General features: G+C 42.9%; 1 protein-coding gene across 2 annotated transcripts in view; it reads right to left on the reverse strand.

Moving 5' to 3' along the window:
* Positions 1-23,141, reverse strand: part of LOC137418263 (uncharacterized) — a 57,974-nt gene extending 34,833 nt beyond the window's left edge. For both annotated transcript variants that reach the window (XM_078769973.1, XM_078769971.1), the window contains exons 1-3: positions 23,090-23,141; positions 16,745-16,940; positions 2,143-2,293 (exon numbers count right to left, since the gene is read on the reverse strand). The gene's annotated coding sequence lies outside the window, so the exon portion shown is untranslated. The remainder of the gene's footprint in view (positions 1-2,142; positions 2,294-16,744; positions 16,941-23,089) is intronic.
* Between the last annotated feature and the right edge of the window lie 414 nt (positions 23,142-23,555).

The raw sequence follows: 23,555 nt of genomic DNA on the forward strand, positions 1-23,555 counted from the left end.
TCTCGTAGGACGCCTCAATGATCTTTGACATCTGTTGCCGAAATGTCCCACTGCTGTCCAACTTAGCTCGCTTCAAGGCTTCCCTTTTCGCCACAAAGAATGCCTGTGATTTGTCTGCTAGTTCAGGATGGGTTGTCCTCAAGTGGCGTTCCAAACGTGTTGGCCGCATGGCATCATTGCTCAGAGTCTTGTAACATATAACGCACTGAGGAACCTCTGCGTCACCCTTTTGAAGTGCCACAAATCCGAACTTGATGTACTCGTCTTGGTATTTCCTCTTTTTCGCACTCATTGCCATTGACTTAGATTCCAGTTAATAATCTGTCGGAAGAAAAAAAAGTGTTAGTTGAGACTGAAACAAACTAGGAATTATATAAGGCGCTATCTTTTCGGTTAATTAATTTTTTTCAGTAGGGGGATTATAATTTCCGTTTGGGGTTATTTAGACGTTTATACTGCCGTCCCGCGCCCCCTCTGAAAATTGCTCACGCCCCCCTTGGGGGGCGCGCCCCACAGGTTAAGAACCGAGGTACTAGACCATCACTGTCAAACTGGGCCAGCTGTTTTTGAGAAATTGATTTTTCGATTTCTAGTACACGCTTATATGATATGCTAACACCTAACTTTTCAAACTTCTCGATCATAGTCTTGCTCCTCGTTGATGTGTGAATGTTCAATCCTATATATACAGGAGCGGGCGGTTCGTGCAAGTGAGAATGTTGTTGTTTGGAAGGCGCTGAAGATGAGGAAGCTGCTTTTGGCTTAGGCCGACTTCCCATTGTGGATCAGAAGTTGAGTGATAGTATTGCATGGTTGTGTCTCATATATGTCTCCTTTCAAATTGGCACCATACAACAACATTGAGATTAGTGTTTGGGGCTATATCTTGGCAATTTTCTGAAAAGTTTCCATCAAAGCTTATTGTATCTTTGAAAATTTCGTTTCTGCACATTTTAGCAACTCTGGAAAATATGAGTGCTTTGGCACCGTAGTCACGTGTTTCTAACGCTTCTTTGATCAGTTTTCTCACTCCATCTGGAAATATTAGAAACATTCTTATTAACGGTCTGTTCCTGAATTCCATATTCCATAAAATGGGCGATAATTTTTTCTTTCAGACATGTTTTGTTTGTGGTGTAATCACACCCCTATTGTTGTAGCCTACTTTGGTGAAGATCATACAGATCTTTGAGTCTGAACATATTTGTTTCTGACATTATTTGTTCCTCGATGTGGTCAACCAGCTCTACAAATGCTCTTCCTTTGGCTCGTTCATGACTACTGTCAGCATTCCTGTTCCTGTTTCGTATGTGCGAACGATACACATTTTTATACTTCGTCATACACGATGAGTGGTATTTTGCCTCGATGGCTATCACATCTCCACCAGCGAGTTTGGCTAGAAGATCCGTGTCCTCAATCTCGTTTGCCATCGTTCTCAACCTTACATCTATATTGTGCGTACAACATTCATGTAAATCTTCATTGGTGTTTTCATAACAAAATACACAAGACATGGTGATGATAGTACTGTAGCTTGATTTAGTATCAGACGAGGAGAGGGACTGTCTTTTCGAAGATCTCACTACGTTACCAGAGACGTTGTCATGTTTTCGCTTCTTGTTTACCGCACGTGTTAACATTGTGTCTGTAAACAGCTGGCGACAGGAGTTGTGCCAACATGCGTTGTTCTGATGGAGAATTTCTGCGGTGACGTCCTTCGAGAATGAAACTTTAACGGGCATAACATCGAGATCTTGAAATTTCTGTACGTTCTCTAAAAACGATGCGTATATTGACAATGAATCTGAGTTTTGCCTGTTCTTTGGACATTTGGGTAAATCCCTCTTTTATTCTTGGCAGATTACACACCTGGACCAATCGATTTCCTCGGCCTCATCCATTTTGTAATCACTGTAACAGTAAAGGATTAAAATATAGGTATCCATATATATGTACAAACAATGGTCAACCCATGCTAATATAGGTATGGGTTAATAAGGTATAATATAATATTAGTTAAGTTTGCCACATGGCGCTGGGACGAATCTACTTTCATTGGCGACACTCATGTAGCGCGTCCTATATGAACCGATAGTATTAAAAGTCAATTACAAAAATAAAAAAAATAAGGATACATACCGAACATATATTTATAATCCACGATATGTTTGGGTTTCCTGCTCCTGACAGTCCCTATTCCAGTTGATTTTGGATGATTTATCAGAAGAACGCTTGAAGATTTTCGGCGGCCTTGATTGATTCAATATGCATGCGCCGGGAAAGAATCCTCCTGGAAAAAAAAGTATGTTTACAGTTGAGGTATACCATTTATATTAATCATAAAGCAGATATTTAGATGCTATGTACATAGATATCAAACGTCATCATAAACACCCGTATAGGGGAGGAACAATTTAGGTTTATTGCTCTTCCAGGTTTATTGCTCTTCCAGGTTTATTGCTCTTCCAGGTTTATTGCTCTTCCAAAGGTTTATTGCTCTTCCAAAGGAGATAATTCGATATTAATCATTTATTATACTGTTAAAATATAACTATTTGAGAGTTTTATACACCTAAAATGGTATTTGATGCATGTTTATGATTTCTGATATGTTTTAGAGCACACAGACATTATCATCTATTTATTAAAAATCATTTTAGATAAGTTGAGTTACTTCCCTTGATCCATAAATGGAGACCAAAGTGTATCATCTTGCACGGGCCACTGTGGGCCTCATAGGGGGCCAAAAGTTGTTTGGAGAGGCTAATTATCTTCCTAAATCAATGTTCTAACTCCTGTGAAAATTTGGTGCTTTAGTCCGGCCGGTAACTATATTGACTATATTAAGCCGTAACTCCCCTAACCATATCCATCCAGACCAGTCTGCGTTTCCTTGAGAAATGCCAGAGGATATCGCTTGGTGCATTTACCGTCCTTCATACATGGAGACGATGGATTCAGCCGGCCGCAAGGGCCATGCACCATCTGCGTTTTGACGATGTTGAACAGCTCTGGATCCTCATCAGGGTTTGGAAGTTCAGCACTGATAGAGTCTACAGTGGAAGCGTGGATCTTTTCTTCTAGCCACACCAGAATGTGGGCATGGGGCAGGCCTCGTTTCTGCCATTCAATGGTGTACATGAAGCATCGGACAGTCCTGAAAACTTTGCCCTTCTTAATCGTCTGTATGAGTTCCTTCTGTTTCTGGTGGAATACCCTTGCGACAATGTCATGGCGATGTGTTGGCTGCTGGTTGATCATCAACTCTCGCTTAGTTTCTTCCCACTTCGGATTACAGGTGAAGGTAAGGAAAAGGTCGGGCGACCGTAATTGCGTACGTATGCCATCGCATCCTGGGTCCGCTCGTGCATGTATCGGGGACCTCCGGTGAACGTGGATGGCAAGATGACCAGTTGTCCCATGTTCTGAACATCTCCGTCATTGTTGACAGCATTCCTGAGGTTTGTGTACGATTCTGCCCTCAGTTGACATTGGTGGAGCCGGATAAAGAGGAGTCTCACTTTCGATTTTGGCATACATGTCGACGATGAACTGGTGGAATAGATCACGGCACTGCAGGATATGATTCGTGGAATTCTTTCTGACCATGATGTGGAAGGCATAGAAGTCATTCGCAGATATTCTTTCCCCGGCCGCCAGCTTGTTCAACTTCAAAATGATAGCCATCTTGTCCTTTCCAGAAAATCAGAGGGTACTGGAGGGCATCATAGAATCGGCGAGTCTCCGAAATCCGCTTCGTGCTGTTGTCGCGAAGATGCAGGATGATGTCGCGATTGTTGTACTGCTCTCCTACCATGAGAACTGCAATGTCATTGTTGACTGGCTCGTTAAACCGACGTTCGTGCTCTCCGTGAGGACGTTTGTCAGCTCGAATTACGACCTTGTAATCAGGTGAAGGCATTCTCTCCAATGTCGACTTGAAGCTGTTGACCAGCGCATTATTTGAGTGGAGCATATCTTGTAAGGCGGGGATTAGTTCAGAGCGTAGGTTGGGGAAGTTCTGTCCTCGTCGGGCAGCTTCTTCTCGGTGGTCACCCATAAAATAGATTTGTAAAAATTTTGGTTGCTCACCTGGTTGAGGGTGGATAGAGCCAATGAGGTGGTATACCTGGCCTTGCACCTTGAATGTAGGCATGAATCCTTGCTCAGTGACGACGCGATCTGCTCCAAATGAAGTCATTTGGAATGAAGAGTTGTAATTACGGATTTCCTTCAGGAAGTGTCTGGATTGAGTCGTAGTTGATTGAAGTAGTTCTTTCAAAGGTTCCGGTGAAGATTGGAGAGAAGGCAAAAGGACATTGCCTCCCCTGCAACACATTCCTGGTGTTTCTCCCTTCCATTTCAAGGCATGGCCAAACTGACAGGTGAACGACATGGAGCCAATATCAACGTTTGAGGAGTAGTCAGTGTTCGGATTGTAACTGAATGCAGCCTTCTCCCATGCAATGGCCGGCTGCCGTCTGCCTGATGGTTGCCAGTTGTTGTCGTTTTGCCGCTGTTCTTCTGTCTCCTGCTGTCTGGCCCTCGCCACACGTTGTTGATTAAGCGTTCAGACGTGCCTCTGTCTCATCTTCTGTCTCTCGCTGTCTGGCCCTCGCCAGACGTTGTTGATTGGCGTTTAGACGTGCCTCTGTCATCTTCTGTCTCTCGCTGTCTGGCCCTCGCCACACGTTGTTGATTAAGCGTTCAGACGTGCCTCTGTCTCATCTTCTGTCTCTCGCTGTCTGGCCCTCGCCAGACGTTGTTGATTGGCGTTTAGACGTGCCTCTGTCTCATCTTTTGTCTCTCGCTGTCTGAATCTAGAGACACGTTCTTGATTGGCTCGTCGATGGGTGAAAAGTATCTTCATCGGTTTCATGGAGTCTCCGATCAGCGATTTTCCTTGCTCGGGAGGTTGAACGTGACAAATTTCTTTTCTTCGGTGCCATTGCCTTTATCACAGTCAGTCTTCCAGTCACTCACTCGTAGACAAATTCAAAATACCAAATTCAAAATACTCGTAGACAAAATACCACGTTTACACGTTGTAAGAAACGACGCAAACGCACGATTGCAACTCTGCGTCGTGTCGTGGGCGTGGCCAACGTGGCCTCATGCTCCCAGGTGATTGGCTAACTCGAGCTCGAGAGAGCCATAATGCGCTACGTTATGGCAAAAAATATGGATCTAAAGATGAAAGAAAAAAAAACCTTCTTTTTTTTTTTTTTGTATACAAGATCGAGGCTCGTGAAAGAGCTAACATCAATGACATTTAAAAAACAATCGGACAAACAAAACATACAATAAAGGGAGTTGGAGACAAGATGGGGAGAGAAAGGGAAGCACAGAACAGGGAGAACAGCAGCAGAGAACAGGGACATCGGGAGATCTGTGGGGGGAAGAGGGAGAGGGCTCTTCCCTCATTGCTCCTCCGCCTCTCTCACTTTCAGAGATATGGTGTGGGTCTCTCATCTCTCTCTCATCTCTCCACTTTTTCTTCAAACGTAAGGCGCACTGAAATAAAATGTCTCGGTTTGCAACAATGCCTGGTGTTGGCTTAACTGTTAAGGTGGCGGCTTGATATCTCAGAGCCTATGTGGTGTGAATGGCAATGTTCCTCGCTGAAATGTGAAAAAACGCAATCGCTTTTCGATTATGGTGGCAAGGAACATCACGCGATCGCTCTGAGCGAATCGGCGCGCTGCTCTGCCACTGGCTCAGATTCCGTGTATAATATTCCTCACTGAAAAAAAATATATGTGAAACATGCTACTATCTATGCTAAATGCTAATCATGCTAAAATCTATGCTACTTGCTGTGAGTTTATGGCGGCAAGGAACATCACGTGATCGCTCTGAGCGAATCGGCGTGCTGCTCTGCCACCGCCTCAGATTCCGTGCATAATATTCCTCGCTGAAATGCGCTGAGGTAAAAATATGGTAAAAAAATATTATGAAATAATTTTTTTTAGGTCGGCCATGTTCTTCCCAGGCTCGATGGCCATGTCTATTTATTGTCTATGCCAAATATCAAGCACGTGAGCCTCTCCGTTTCGGAGTCTATCGGTAACATTACACACACACACACACACACACACACACACACACACACACACACACACACACACACACACACACAGTGTTTTATATATATAGATTTTGCAAGGCTCTATATATGCCACGAGGTCAGACATAACAGCGGTGAACGAAGGAGCCCTGATGTAATCAGTCATACTATATAGATTTCCTGCTCTCTTTTTTAAATCGCACCACTTCAATTATAGACTTGAATTAGTCCGTGTGAGGGCATTGTGGCAAATTGCATCATATAATACATAAAGTCCTCGAAGCTCCTATTTTGAAAACAATAAAGCACCGACAATACCATTGTATACAGCAATTTGTAGGGATGAAGATTAGACATTAGATGATGTGAGTGAGTGAAAAAGTTTGAGCAGAAACTGCAGTGGCATGTTACAAGACAAGCAAGGCACATTTGAATAGGCCGAAAAAATGGCAGCTCAAAGACCCAGCGATGCAATAGAGGAAATTGATTAAATTGAAATAGAATTGTGCTGATGGAACCACCATTTTCGTTACGCTTATTTTTTTGTGATGAGCACCCCTAAATTATCTTCAAAAGGGGTGTTTCAACACATCCACACACCCACCCACATTTCATTAATGTACTCCCTTGGAGTTCGATAAGACAGAGACAGACGGGTGAAAACAACGTCCATCCACCTTCGGTGGTGGAGGTAACACGTTTACCTTTGTCAAAGGGGTAGAGGCAGTAATGCACACAGGGGAGATGGATAAAATACACAGCAAAGCTGAGATCCTGAAAGACAAACAAAACCCACAAAGGCACATGCATTACCCTTTAGTTGAAGCATGTATGAAAGGTCTTTTATATAAACGTTTTTATAAGAAACTTATAGCGAAATAAAAATCATGCCGGGTCAATGTCACTCACTTCTGTATCTAAACTGTTGTTAACGGATTTCAATGAAACCACTGTCAGCTTAAGTTAGCACATCACTTATCACTTAACACTACACAGCTGTGTTAATTAAGGGGTCACGTGCAAGGGCCCACAATGCATAGCGAGTACTTCAGCGCTAATCTACTGCACCTGAAACTCCCAAACACAAATAGAAAACAAACAAATTAATTCAGAATGCAAATTTTTTCCTGCTCAAGTCCTTATCGGAATGTATTAGTAGGACCAAAATGAGAGGATCAGGAATTTCCACTTTCACGGTTTGGATGCGTTAGAAAAACTAAAGAACAATCGTGTTTCGTCTCAACCCCAAGACGCGGTTGATCGACTCTGTGTAAATGGCTTCCATGTTTGTGTTATAGCTGCCGGATCTGAAAAGTGAAAGGATCGCATTGGAACCAAAAAATTATCGTATTTTCATCAATGGTGTCGTGCATTGTCAAATTATAAACCCAATAATGATGAACCAAAGGACCAGGAAGCGGGTTTCTTCAAAGGGCAGTGAGTGAGTTCAATCCAGAGCCGATCAGGATAAATTACCCCAAGGCGAGCGCAGCACACAACGTGCGTTCAACACGGACGTACATAAAAATAACCCAAAGCAACTTCAAACGTCACTTCCATCCCATCCTCGCGCTAAAAAACCAACCACGGGAGGTCCCTTCAAGAAAATCCGCCATCTTATTATATTAGAGCAAACGTATATGATTATGTCGTTATGTTTATCCAACAAAAACGTCTTAAAATAAAATTAACACCTTAATTAACCCACCAATAAGAATGGCCACCGAAACGTCACTCATTCACAGAATGCCCCGCTATCTACAGATTGCACCTCCACTTTTTATTGTCCCCCGTTGCACCGCAGAGCGAAAGGGGGACTATGGCTTTCCCCTCCGTCCGTGTGTCCGTCCGTCCGTGCGTGTGTGCATGCGTGTTTGCGTGCGTGCGGGCGTGTGTAAGTGAAGGACTGCATTCAAACTTGGTGTGTGGGTGCAACCCACGTCAAAATCCAAGATGGCCACCGCCATGTATGTCTGATGCCATGTATGTCTGAACCTTGTGAGATGAATATCTTGAAAAATAAGTGAAGTACCAACGTCTAATTTGGTGTGTGGGTGTTTCTAGGCCACTGATCTCTATAATAACTGGATGGGTGGAGACGTCTCATTGGATGATGCAAAACCGCCGCCATCTTGGAACCCCCAAAAAGAGCGATGCCTTGTACTAACTATACGATGACCGTCACCAAACACTGCATGCAAATGACAATAACTATTATTATAATAAACATAAAAGATATATAATATGATGTTTTATATAGCGCTTGAATCATACTTGAATATCAAAACGCTTTGGAAGGATAAATTTTAGGCTTTTAGTGAGAACTGTCCAACTCACTTTGCGGATGTTCATTAGCAACGCATTCAAATACGTGTTTCATAACAGAACCAGTGCTATATTAAAACATAAATTGCACCTACTTCATATGGTGTATATAGTGTATAATAGTTATGGTTACTATAGGTTGTTTGTTCTTGGCAACTCCAGGTTATCCTCATTAATAATTGTCTAAGTTTCAGTTAAATGAGGAGGTGCATTTTGGTTTCTATTCAGCGTCAGATATCTGAAAATTTATCATAATGATGTATACATGGATTGAGAAGATGTTGTTATTCAGTGTATCCGAAGTGAATTACAAGGTTAAGTTCAGCTTAAAACGCCATTCAAACAAGCATTTTAACATACTTTTGAACAATCTTGGAAAATGCAGCAACAAAACTTAATTATTATTTATAACAAATTTATTGTATGATTTATTGTGCAAAAGAATTTGTCTTGTAGATATAGTACCAATACATCAAGAGCGAGATTCCAACAATTACAAAATGAAACAAAGTAATTACAAAACACATGTATAGGAATTATTAATAAATTTGGCAAGATGCAACTTTCACTGAAACAATAATAACAAACCCAAATATTTGTGCAAATAAAAATTACATGTGCAAAAATGATGTCACGATATTAACTAGGTAAGTAATAACAAACATATACAACATCCATGTCACATTTGACAGTATATAAACAGGACTTGTGGACATTAATGTTCCACAAAATACTGAAGTTCACAATGATGAACACTACATGGACGCAAACCACTCATCTCTAGTTATTATAGAGATCAGTGCACAAAACACACAACTAGATTCAATTCACTGATGCTTGAACAGCACTAATCTTGACATTTGCTTTCGCACTTTATCACCAGTAATAATTTCTGTGTGTTCTTTTCCCATGTGGAAAAGCTTTATTTTGCTGTAGCAGGATGAAGCCATGGTCACCAGCTTGTGGATGTGGTTGTCTTCCACTGCTGTATCGAACTGGTGCGAATGGAGATCAGGAAAAAGATTCATTGCAGATGAGTTTTTTAGTACACTCCTTGCCACTGCGGAACAGATTCCTTGACCTTGTGGAAGTTTTCCATCCGATATTTTCATCATACGTTGAAAACATTTCTCAGTTTCCATGCATACGGAGACGATGCTTGAGGATGCCTTCTCCAGGCCTCCACGGTCCTTCATGGCCACAAACTGGTGGCTCTCTCCATTGATAGCACCCAATGCTTTCGTGCACTGCATGCAACTTGTTCTTTTCCGCATCATGCGCACCACAAAACCAGCAATGAAGTTGACCGCAGCTTCTTTGTACTCTGACACCTCCTCAAAATTCGGTGTATCTGCATAATCATGTTCATCTGCAGTGGGATCTCTGATGAGCAGGTCATATTTTCTTGCCACGTTAACTGTGGATTGCGATACGTTGTCAATGTGGACAACATCAGTTCTGTCCAAGATTGCACAATTTCCTGTTCCGTTCTTGACTGTGTTACATATCTATGTGAATTAATATTCAGATCTTTGCTTATCCGTGTGTAGTATATTAAGGGTTGTTGTGATTGGAGGGTCAGGAGCCCTTCTGAACCAGTGGCCGGAAACGGAAGTGACCGGAAACGGAAGAGGAAACGACACGAGGAAAAAAGGACGGGTATTCTTCTTGATCTTCCTCGCCCCGCTCGAACCAAAGGTGGCATCGACCTTGCGCTGCGTGACAAAGCGGCGTTCCGAAGCCCGTCTGGCGAGAGGAGGTACCGGGACGTGTACCGACCCGGTGGAGACGTCAAGTTGATGTGGAGCCGTGCATCGACCCCGCGTCTGGTACCGTTCGCAGCCCCGTCTAAAAAGGCGCGTCCGAGTCGCAGGTTGGGGCCTAGCACGCCTGGCAAGTGGCGTGGGGCTTTTGGCTTGCTTTACCGCACCCGCTTCGCGTAGCCCCGAGAGGCTGCAGCCGCGGGGCCTGGTACGATACCTGCCCGGTGGAGACGTCCACCCGGGGTTCGTTCAACCGCCCGAGTGCGGCGACGCCGACTACCATCTTGGTCAGGAGGGGCCCAGAGACATTGTGCGGGACCGAGACCAAAAGGGTGTCGTGAGTACTCACCGGGACACACGTACATAAGATGGCCATCTTATTCATAGGGAATTGATTGTCCTTGAAAGATTGTTGATGGTTGTGTATTGTTGATTGCTCGGGGAAAATCTCCGTGGTTGTGTCATTGAAATTGTTGGGTATCATTACCCTTGGGAAATATATTCTTGAACATCAGTGTCTCTTGGGGTGGAATTCATAGGTATTGCGTTGCGAAAGCGCATCTATATAATACTACTTTCTGGCGAAGGTCCTCTCACGGTCCGGGGGTCACCGAGACCAGGTAGTCACCGAGGGGACCACGTAACAACTGCATGTCGGACCAGAAGGCGCTTATACGCCGCCTTGAACTGTCTCACTGTGGGATTGTTGTTGAAGCCACCTCGTGCCCGTACAGCTGCAAAGAATAGTTCGATGTGATCCTGACTGAATTTGTATGTCAGGAGATATGTCAGAGGGGCATTTGGTGAATCAACAAGTTCAGAGAACAAGTTGATTGTGCTCTCCATGCTAACAATAAAACCAATGAACCCTGTCTTCCGAGGACCGAGATGCATCAGAGAGCCTGATCTATCTTTCAGACTGAGGAGGAATTTTTTGGCTCCTTCCATTATTTTCCACCATCTGTCTTTGTTGGTTTTCCTCATAGGTGCTTTGAAGCCTTTCCCAAGGGGATTTCTGCTGTTCAACACATCAAAGGCACTGTCGATGTGCCTGATAAATTCCACTGTCGCTTCACATCCCTTGAACTGTGGCAGTTGGAGACCCTCATTGCAGTATTGCAATGCATCAGCAACACTGGCACTGAAAACTTGCGCAGCGAGATTTACCTTCATCTTCTGCTTCTTCCACTGTATGTGAGCACTCCTCAGTTTATTTCCAAGACGAAGTCCTTCGGATTTTTGGAGAGCGTTCAACTCTTCAATGTGCTGCCACCTTACAGTCCTGCAATCACTGGTCTGGAAAAGTCCACCGTCTGCCAATGCATTCCGCAACAGCTTCAACATGTGGCAGGCATCCAGAATCACATGCACTCTTTGGGTTGGATCAGCTGGATGGGCGAAAGATGGATCCAATGCAGTGACATCGATTTTTGCACCCAAACAACGCATCATGGCCAGGTGACAAGAAGGTCCATCACATGTAAGCGAGACGGCTCGAACACCTGCCTCATGTAGACGGTGAAAGCATTCCGTGACAACATTAGCGCGGTGCTCGCCATTCATGGCAACTATGAGGAAATATCCCAAGGGTATTTTCCAAGATTCATTCACCGATACGGCCATGAACACCAGAGCATCTCTTGCCACCGGTGTAGAATCATCAAATTTCCCACTACCGATGTCGACATATCCATGGTATCTTCCATTGGCGAATTCAACATGCTTGCGAATTGCAATCTCATCAAACATGATGGCACACACAACCTCCTTCCCTTGGCTTGCGTAGTCTTTGGCGCGCATTTGTAGGGCATTAAATGCAGCCTTGGTGAAACCTGGATCTCCTTCGATGCCCTTGTACCATGACCTAATTTGACGTGGATGTGGCAAGGCCAAATCAAAAGACTCTCTCACATAGTCATATGCTTTACTGGAGTAAAACTGAAGAGTCATAGCAAATGATCTTAGTTCCTCTGGATAGGATGCAGATTTATTCGTATTGCTCAGAATTCTCTTCATGACTTCTTTTGGAATACCACTGAATGTTGTCTCCAACATTTCTGCACAATTTGTGGTGATCAAGTTCTTATCACGCAAAGATGTCACAACCACACTCATATCATTCACTTTTTGCAACAAACGCCTTGTTTTCTGCTTTTCAAGTTTTAGTTTCTTATTGCAACTTTGCAGCTGAGCACTGGCGTCATCCAATTTGTGTTTCAATTTTCTTGGAGATGCCATCGTGGCATAGGAGTGGTCTTGGTGGCACATGGACTCAGATGTTGGATCAGGTTGAGTGGACTCTGTGCTGGAGCCTGGTTCAGTGGTGCAGTCGTTCCTGACTTTTAGTGTAGGCTGCTATGTCTTAAAAATGGCTGTCGTGTTTTTTTTTTGTTAAAAGCAAAATTCCACTTGATTCCTTGTCTTTGGGGTGTCACATGTTCGAAAAAATAGGTTGTTAATTTTTTAAAACGGATTAAGGGTGTCAAATCCAAGATGGCCGCCAAAATATATAAATTCCATTAAAACTGGTATTCTGAACACAGTATGAGGTCCAAATTAATGATAATCTATCTATAATTCCAGTAATCTCTGTGTGTGTGTGTGTCTGTGTGTATGCGACCGCTGTTTCTCGACAACTACCGGTCCGATATACTTGAAACTTGCCAGGTATATTGCTGGGGACCTGAGGATGTGCCTTTTCAAGGTTTCATATTAATCGGACAAGTAGTTACCGAGCTATGTCCAAAAAACGATTCAACCAATCAGAGAGCAGCGAGCTATCACGTGTGCCGAACGTGGCGAACAGACTCTGCCTCGGACAGCACATTTGAGAGCGTATTCATTTATTTCACGTTGGCAAACTATGTTGCCGCTATGTTGGCGTTAAACTATGTTTTAAAACTAATTTGCGATTCTTTCGCTTTCCTGCGCGTTTGTGCACGCTATGGCGATTTCTTTACCAAACTCCGCAAGCCGTTCGCTTTGGACCAAACCATTTCATGTAAATAGAGGGGGGGGGGGATTGTCACCGTACTCGCAAGCCGTTCGCTTTGGACCAAACCATTTCATGTAAATAGAGGGGGGGGATTGTCACCGTACTCGCAAGCCGTTCGCTTTGGACCAAACCATTTCATGTAAATAGAGGGGGGGGATATAATTTTAGATATATATATAGTACGGGCATGCCCTAGTACCCATAATTTCAATACCAAGGAGTTCAAAAACAATTAATTTCAATATGGCAGTCAAATTCAAAATATCAAGCTCTTATCAAGCTTATCTTACTGAAGCTCTTATCAAGTACTTCTTTGCTCACGACCATCTGAACTACGCACGTTTGCTCCCTTTGTACCTGTCAACAATGCAGCAAACAGAACAATTTTTCCAGATGTCTGGGCAGAACTCCTGAAAGGGAATTTCTGTGTGACGAAGGGGATTGCTGCATTCACTTCAATAGGTCCAGATCACGGAATTGAGCAGGAGAACCGCAAACTCAAGGTCATTGGAGGCATTACTGGAATAACCCAAATTGAGAGAGCTCTAGACCGTTTCTTCCTGATTGCACCTGACTTGTCTAATCTAGTAGAGGAGTTTCAAAGAGAATATGGCATGGAAGGTGCTGATACCAGAGACCAACACCACGAGATCATAGGCGGAAAGTCCACCCGAGTAATGAGAAATTCCGCTAGATTGACAGGTATTTGTTGTTCATGGAGACCCATTCGTAACCGATGAGAGTGACCTGTGTAACCTTCTTACCAAGAAAGTAATTGATGAAAAGGTAACAAAGGACATAGTAGACCGCGATGCCATCAGACAACAGTTGTTCCAGACATTTGTCAAAGAACACCTTACAGAAGGAAAACTTTCAGTGTGGGATCCAATGAAGAGAAAGAACATAGGCACTTTCAAAAGTGCCAACACAGTGAAGAAAGTGAAAGCAGGTGACAAACTCATTAAAGTCAAAGAAGAACGAGGACTCCTACAGAGGTTTATAGTAGCATCAAGAAGCCGTCCAGACCTTGATCTAAAGGACTGTATTGGGAAGTATGAATTTGGAATTGTTCCACGTGCCCTTTTCGCTTCGGATGGGTCACTTCTCCTAGCATATGACAAGGCTAAGGTCCTTCATCATCTTGAAGCGCTAGTTACCAAGGAGCAACCTAGCCCAACAGAAGCCACAAGCGATCCAGCTAATGCCATACCAAGTGTTTCTGGCGACCAAGTATTGAGTGAAAACTCCCAAACTGAAGTACCACCCCAAGCCGAGGCGCCTGAAGTACAAGAAGCGCAGCCTGAGCAAGAAGCTTCAACTGACATGTCCGACATGTCTGAGAAATTTAAAGTTGTAGTCATAGATGGCATGGCCCTCGTTAACTCCATCTCCAAGACAGACAAAATGAAAACATGCAGTGATTTTGCCATGTCATTTCTTGAAAAGCTTATCAGGATTGCAGCTAACTACGACGAAGTAAGACTGGTATTTGACAGATACGTCGAAAGTTCTCTGAAAGAGAAAATGAGAAAAAAGAGAACAAAGGGAAACTCGACCTACTATCACATCCAAGCTAGTACACTGATCCAGAATATTTCCTTGAAGGACTTCCTTTCAAGTGTCAAAACCAAGGCAGAACTTGTATAGAGTATTTAGCTGCAAAGACTCTGGATCACAGCAACAGCTCTGCCAACAAATTGAAGAAGTTCATGGTAACCTTCGGCACTGAGACAAAAGGCAATGTAAGTGTGCCTGATGAATTGGTAAAACACGGTCATGAAGAAGCGGATACGTTACTCTTGCTCCATGCCCTAACAGTTAACGGCGATGTAGAGCTTGTAATAGACTCTCCAGATACCGATGTCTTCTTGCTGATGATCCACATGTATCCACAGCTACCTGCTGAGACATATTTCCTTACCGGAAAAGGAAAACTGAATAGGAAAATTGCAGTCAAACCTATCTTTGAAAAGTTAGGAGTTAACCGCGCCTCAGATATTCTCGGGTTTCATTATTTCACAGGATCAGATATGTGTGGCAGGTTGGCGGCAGGACAAAGGACTGGTGTATGAAGGTGTTCATGTCCTGCGATGATATGATACTGGATTCACTTGCTTCACTTTGCAAATCTGCTGCTACACCCTCTCCAAACGCAATTGACCAACTGGAAAGGTTCGTTTGCTTGTTGTACAGATCCAAAACACACACCAAAGTAAATGCACTACGATGGTTCTTGTACTCAAATCGACAGGCCGAGGGAGAGAGTCTGCCTCCAACCTCTGGATCATTGACACCACACATTCTGCGAGCACATTATATTGCAATGATATGGATGCAGGCATGCGAAAGTCAACCGTCCCTTCCTTCTCCCACTGACTACGGATGGAAGTCAGAGGAAAATAGATTTCTTCCGGTGATGTGTTTGAACCCTCCAGCACCAGAGGCTATGACTAAGCTGGTAAAATGTGGCTGCAAATCAAGATGCAAAGGAAACTCCTGTAGTTGCCGCAGCAATAAACTCCCATGCACAGAGGTCTGTAGCTGTTTGAACTACGGCTGTAGCAACAATGAACAATCAGCTCAGAACATTGTGGGAGATGAACACGACGACTTGTAAGGTAAAACGGATGATTGTGAGACAGGAATATTTAAATATGGTCAAACAGGAAATTACATTACGCTATCATTGTTATAGCAATGTGGACCTTTGTGTAAAACAGTGGTAGCCATATTGGATTTTCTCACTATTTCTCACTATGGCTGGCATCCACCGATTTCAACGAATCAGTAACATGTTTCCCCAACGGCCTAGCATTACTTATGTGGGCATTACCACCAAAATGGACCTATTTCATCATTCACAATTTGTGTTATCAAGAACATTAAGTTTTTGTACTGTGGTTATTTAAGAAGTGGCGGCCATCTTGGATTTTTCCACCATTTTGAATTTGACTGCCATATTGAAATTTATTGTTTTTTAACTCCTTGGTATTGAAATTATGGGTATTATCATTAATTTGGACCTCATACTGTGTTCAGAATACCAGTTTTAATGGAATTTATATATTTTGGCGGCCATCTTGGATTTGACACCCTTAATCCGTTTTAAAAAATTAACAACCTATTTTTTCGAACATGTGACACCCCAAAGACAAGGAATCAAGTGGAATTTTGCTTTTAACAAAAAAAAAAACACGAAATGACATAACAGCCTACACTATTTGGTTTGTCTGCGAGTTGTAGCTTTCTGGAAATTAAATATTAAAAATAATTATATTCCAGTATATATCTATCCAGAACAACTTTACAAATGCTCTGGTGCTTTATAATACGAGCTGTACGAGATCAGGATCTCAAAAAACCTTAGAATCACATTTTGCGTAATATCTCAGGAACTAATTGACAATAGAAACACAAGGCTGATTGCGTTGGAATCGTCTCAAGAAGGCATCCTGAGACTGCTGAATTCACATCGTCTTGTGTAATGCAGTGAAATCGATAGCAATTACATCAGCTAACATCAAATGACAAAAGACATGAAACTTAATTTGTTGTTGAAAATGTACTCGAGATCATGACATTTGCATTTACCTTCTGAAGGTGGTCAGGAAATCCAAAAATGGTGGGAACTGCATTTGGCCTCAGACGAACTGTTTGACCAGTCCTGTCAAAACTGTCGTCTGTGAAATGGTCGGAACACAGACGTGATCTTGAATTAGGTAGCCACTTGTCCCTCTTTATGTTCAACACCCACCTCCGTAGCCTTTCTGGATCACAGTGTGGGAACCTGCATGCCAAATACATTCTGTTAAAGTCATCCTTGCATTGGTTGACAGATGTTGTCATGAAATATAACAATAGTCGGTCATGATAAAATGAAAATGGGAATTCCCACACAGGGAGAACAAAATTTACTATAAACAATACTTGTCGGTTGACATAAAAATAAAAGTAAAATTTGAAATTATAGTCTGTATTTTTGTTTGCTGCTAGGCCAAAATTATTTTGTTCTTTGCCTGATTATCAACAGCAGTTCTGCGAGTTGAAGATCTGTTATAACAAGTTAGAACAGACCAGGGATAAACCCATGCAATTAAATATTTCCTGCTCTAATATGTGCCTCTGTACGCTGATACATTGAGATCACTGTCAACGAGTCATTCCACAAATGAATAAAGTCAACAATTACATTTTAGTGCATAAATTATACAATTGCTGGTCAACTTAGTCCTAGCGAACTAGCAGACCCGGGCAATGTCACTGTGCAGGTTAATATTTCATCAATGACAATTCACAATATGCGGTCCGCTAGGGCTACGTGAGCCTGACGACAAGGCCCGACAGACATTGAAAATCAGTCATGAAGAAAAAATTTAAAACTTACTGATGGAAAGTCACTCCTTTCTCTCTTTTGTTGCGCTCATCGCGGTTTGTACAACCAAACGAAACGCACGCAGGCATCCTGTCGCTTGTCACAATAAAATCCTTAAAAGAGTTGATTTGCAATCCAAAATTACAATAAATATCTAGCTTTTATGGCAGCATTCACCAGGTCCGCAAGCACGCAACAAGTCGAATGAACGATTGTTTTGGGGGTGTCAAGATGGTGCCAGGTCACTTCCTGTTGCCTCAACGAGAATATGCCAATCACCATTAGTCCACCCATCCAGTTATTATAGAGATCAGTGATCTAGGCACAAGGAAGGACGCTGTTTAAAATTGGGTCGCCACGTCAAAATCCAAGATGGCCGCCGCCATGTATGTCTGAACCTTCAGATGAATATCTTGAAAAATAAGCGAAGTACCAACTTCTAATTTGGTGTGTGGGTGTATCTCGGCATAAGGAAGAACGCTATTCAAAATTGGGTCGCCACGTCAAAATCCAAGATGGCCGCCACCATATATATGTCTGAACCTTGTGAGCGAAATATCTTGAAAAATAAGCAAAGTACCAACTTCTAATCTGGTGTGTGGGTGTATCTAGGCACAAGCAAGAAGGCTGTTTAAAATTGGGTCGCCACGTCAAAATCCAAGATGGCCGCCGCCATGTATGTCTGAACCTTGTGAGATGAATATCTTGAAAAATAAGCGAAGTACCAACTTTTAATTTGGTGTGTGGGTGTATCTCAGCATCAGGAAGAACGCTATTGAAAATTGGGTCGCCACGTCAAAATCCAAGATGGGCGCCGCAATGTATGTCTGAAACTTGAGATGAATATCTTGAAAAATAAGCGAAGTACCAACTTCTAATTTGGTTTGTGGGTGTATCTCGGCATCAGGAAGAACGCTATTGAAAATTGGGTCGCCACGTCAAAATCCAAGATGGGCGCCGCCATGTATGTCTGAACCTTGAGCGAAATATCATATCGTAGCATGTTTTCTGCGTCTTCCACTTTGTCAATTCACATCACTTCCCCGACGGGGGACCTAGGCGTAACGCTGGTTGTCTGTGGTCTTTCTGATGTTGCTGGACTTAGTGAGTAAAATAAGAAAGGGCTTGGTTGTTTGTGATGCTACGAGCCATGCGGTCGTCTTCTTTCTTATCATCTTTCAGATGACAGGTTTTCTTCATCGTTACCGTATTGGCCTTTTGCTCTTTTATTTTATTTTCATAATCAATTTGATTGGTTGTGTCGTTTCTTTTCTTATAAGCGTTATGGTGTTGGTCTTTCTGCTTATCATCTCTTTGATTACGGGTTGTCTTCATTCTTATCGTATTGGCTTTACGGTCTTCTGCTTTTTTCTGATGATCACTCTGATCACAGGCTTTGTTCTTTTTGGTGTTATGAGCCATATGGTGTTGTTTCTTCTCATCATTTCTGAGATTAGGGGTTTTGTTCATCGTTACAGTATTGACTTTTTGCTCTTTTACTTTCTTTTCATAATCAATTTGATGACGGGTTGTCTCGTTTTCTTGTCTTAGGAGCCTTATGGTGTTCTTTTTTCTGATCATCTCTTTGATAATGACAAATCTTCTTTGTTCTTGTGTTTACATTCTCGTCATGCTTTTCAGTGTTATTTTTCACTTATGTGTTTTTTATTCCATGGTGTTTTGTATCTTGGCAGGCTTCTCGCCATTATGGTGGTCAAGTTTTCTCTTTTGTCTGTGGTCTTTCTGATGTTGCTGAAAGTACTGAGTGAAATACAACAACAACAACATGCATTTTAAAGGCCATTTTCCCTGCTAGAGCAGGGGTTAGCCTTGCGGTCCCCATGACAATCTTCTCCATTTTGCCCTATTTTCTGCATCTCTCCTTGTTAACCCTGTGGGTTAACCTTGTTTTTTTTTTGTTTTGTTTTTTTTCTCCTTGTTAACCCCCTTGCCCGCATTTCTTCTTCCACCATCTTTAGCCAAGTCTTTCTCGGTCTTCCCCGTCTTCTACTTCCTTCTACATTCATTTCCATCACTCTTCTCAACCAGTCACTTTCATCCTTCCTCAACACATGACCAAACCATCTCAACCTGTTCCTCTTCACAGCATCAATCACAGGCTCTATTCCCATCATCTTTCGCAATTCATCATTTGTCTTCATCTCTCTCAACGATACTCTGCACATCCGTCGAACCATTTGCATTTCCACCCTTTCCAACCTTCGTTGCTGCTCTACGTTCATTACCCATGTCTCGCTCCCATAAATCATAACACTTCTCACACATGCAGCATACACCTTTCCCTTCAGCTTCAACGACACTCCCCTCATCATCAGCACGCCACTCAATTCCCGAAACTTCTTCCATGCACATCTCACTCGAGCAACCGTTGCCGAGTCTGATCCACCTTCTCCATTCAGCATGTCTCCGAGGTAGCAAAATGTTTTCACACCTTCCAGCTTCACGCCGTCTCCAAGATCCAACTCAACATTTCCTCCATCTGCAGCTCCCTCTGTGCACACCTTACATTTGAATGTAGCTGCCACACTGGTAAATGACCCTCTCAGACCACTACATTTTTGATGAACCCACTCAGCACACATTGTACACTGAATGGAGTTCACTCCGACACCCTTCCTACACACAGCACAGGGCTACTTCCCAGTTCTTTCCACCTCACCACATGCTTTACCACTTGCCATCACCTTCGTCTTTCCGATATTCACCTTCAGACCTTTTGTCTCCATACATTCCTTCCACGTGTTCATCTTTTCCTTCAGTCCATCCATACTTTCCGCAATCAACACCAGATCATCTGCATACAACAACTCCCACGGTAAACCCTCCTTTATGTTCTGAGCCAGCACCTCCATCACAGCTACAAATAGTAGTGGACTTAGTACCGACCCCTGATGCACTCCCGTCTCCCACCTTCACCTCAAACTCACCACTGTTCCCGTCCTCCGTCCTTACAGCTGTGCGCTCTTTTATACATTGCCGTCACTACTCTGATCAACCATTCCTCCACTCCTAACTTCCTCAATGCCCATGTCAATACTTTGCGTGGAACCCGATCGAATGCTTTCTCCAGATCAGCAAACCCAAGAAACAACTTCTTCCTCTTCTCCATGTCCTTCTCCTGCAACTGCCTCACAATGAAAAGCGCGTCTGTCGTTCCTCTTCCTGGCATGAATCCAAACTGCATTTCGTCGATCTTCACTTTCTTCCTTATCTGCCTCTCCAACACCCTTTCCAATACCTTCATTCCATGCTCCAATAACTTTATCGCTCGGTACGAGCCACACTCCAGAGGGTCACCTTTCCCCTTGTATAGAGGAACGAGGGTACTCGGTTCCCAATCCACTGGAATGCGGCCTTCTTTCACCACCAGATTACAGATCTCTGTCATTCTCTTCACACCCCAACTTTCCTGCTGCCTTCAACATATCTCCCACAACTCCCGTCGGCCCTCCCGCTTTTCTACCCTTCATTGCTTTTATCGCTTCCTCAACTTCCTTCTCAGTTATCTTCTCTGCCGGTCCTAAAACTGGGTTACTCTCTATGTTGCCATCCCATTCATTCTCTGTATTCAACAGCATTTCCATATATCTTTTCCATCTTCCTTTAATTCCATCTGGGTCGACAACGATTTGTCCCACTTCATCCTTCAAGCAACTCACCCCCATCACATCACACCTCTCTTTCGCTATCTGCTTTGCAATCCTGAATACTGCTTTCTGACCCTCTTCCGAATCCAAGCGTTCTCCGAACATTTTCCTACATGCCTCCTGCGCCTTTGCTACCTCTTTCTTTGCAGCCTTCCTGGCTGCCTTATAACTTTCATGCTCTGCTGTTTCTGCTCCCGTACCCTTCGCCTTCTGCCACTCCTTGAACTTCTTCCTCTTCTCGTCAATCCTCTTTCCAACTTCATCATCCCACCACTATGTTTCCGAGTGCTTCGGTGGTCCTTTTGTCCATCCACATACCTCACCAACGGCTCCCAACAGACTAGCTAGAGTGAAATAAGAACCTATATTGAGGTGGAGCATACCGAGAGTGGGAAAAGGTGTAACTGCATCATTTACTAAGCAGTGGTGGAAATGTTGACTAAGGTTGTGCTGATGTAAAGTGACTGATGGAGGATGTACATCTGTCAGTAATAATTGTGCATTAGCTGCTGCAAACAGACCACAATCTGAAGTGTTTCCTTGTGATTGAGGTATGACGTACTTGATTGTTTGAAGGCAAGATGAAGATGCACCAGATATCGTAGAGTACAATGTTCTTAACTGGGGTAGTAAAGATTGAATACATTTCTCATAAAAAAGTGAATCATATATTGTAATGTGGTTATTACTGTCTTGATGTGAAACGACATAGTGACCAGTAACATAATGTATCTGCGTACACGTTTTGCCACTGTCAACTTTGTATAGGCCAATGTCTTCACTGCTCGTTGTTGCTCCATATATGAAACGAGGAGGAATTAATCCCATAAAGTATGAAATTTTATCCATACCAGCAATTGGAATCTCACCAATGAGTACATCATAAGTGTTTAGGGTTGCAAATGACTGGTCATGAATTAGTGACAGTTGTGGTTGCACTTGACTTGAAGAGGAAGTATTCATTAGTGTACTTTCAGGAATGGTTGTGTTGGATATAGTTGATGCTGAAGTTAAGGGCATATCACTGTCTTTAAATGTTGGTGTTAGTGGCTCTGATATATAACATTGCATTTGTTCTTCCTTCCCTTTTTGCTCGGTTTGAGGAACTAAGGACTTCCGAATGTTCTGTATATATGCTTTATGCAATTGTCTTTTTTTTTGCAGGAGTCTGATGTTTGGTTCTTGGCATTTTTAGTTGCAATTCTGGTGTGATGTTGGAATCTCTGAGTAACAAGTGTAGTACACTGAAAAAGGACAATATCAGCAGTCAATTTTGATGGAAGGTTTGAAAATGATAGTACAATGAAAGTAATACAATGTATTAGAAGACAAATGAATGTAGATAAGTGGACACATAATATCAAATGAAATACCTTTCGAAGTATGCAATGTAGTCTTCCCAGGTTTTTTCTTTTACAGTGGATGATTACCTAAGATATTCCGCTCACAAGGTTCAGACATATATATGGTGGCGGCCATCTTGGATTTTACTTGACGACCCAATTTTCAATAGCGTTCTTCCTTATGCCTAGATACACCCACACACCAGATTAGAAGTTGGTACTTCGCTTATTTTTCAAGATATTCCGCTCACAATGTTCAGACATACATGGCGTCAGACATACATGGCGGCGGCCATCTTGGATTTTGACGTGGGTTGCACCCACACACCAAATTAGAATTCGGTCCTTCGCTTACGCACGAATGCATGCACGGACGGAGGGGAAAACCATAGTTCCCCTTTTGCTCCGCGGTGCGACGGGGGACAATAACCAGGAGGGAGTTAAATAACCAGACGATCATTAGAAATGTGTACGTACAAGCTGCACCAAACGACGTGTTCCTTCAAAGTATCTTTATTTCTCATAATGACATTATCATATTTAGTGGGCTTACTGTTTGCCTTTTCCTCGTGTCCATCATGCTTTCGCCTTGATCTGCATCCGTCATCATGTTCCTGTAAAGGCAAAATGTTTTTTTATCATGACGGTCCCATCTACAGTGTGACCACCACGATGTGAGGAGGTGTACTATTCTATTACTTTTGAGGGACAAGTATATTATTGTTTTGAAACTGCATCACAATGTTGTATTGTCACGTCGTACGTTGTATAACACCTGTGTGGAAAGGGCTCATGTGTGTTAAACATTTATCAACATCTTCTGAGAGAGACCTGAGCCGAGGCAACGATTTGCATTATTACACAGATTCGGAGAGTGTTTTTGACAAATGCTTGCTGAGTACACATTTACATTTACATCACAGTGGTTGGAGGCCAAGTTCTGCATAGCATCGATGCAAGACAAATATTTACTACTAGGTACCATCGATGGAGGACGAGTACCAGTTAGCTAGTATCGA

This window comes from Myxine glutinosa, chromosome 1 (assembly GCF_964187855.1).
Source record: "Myxine glutinosa chromosome 1, kmMyxGlut1.1, whole genome shotgun sequence".
Lineage (NCBI taxonomy): Eukaryota > Metazoa > Chordata > Myxini > Myxiniformes > Myxinidae > Myxine > Myxine glutinosa.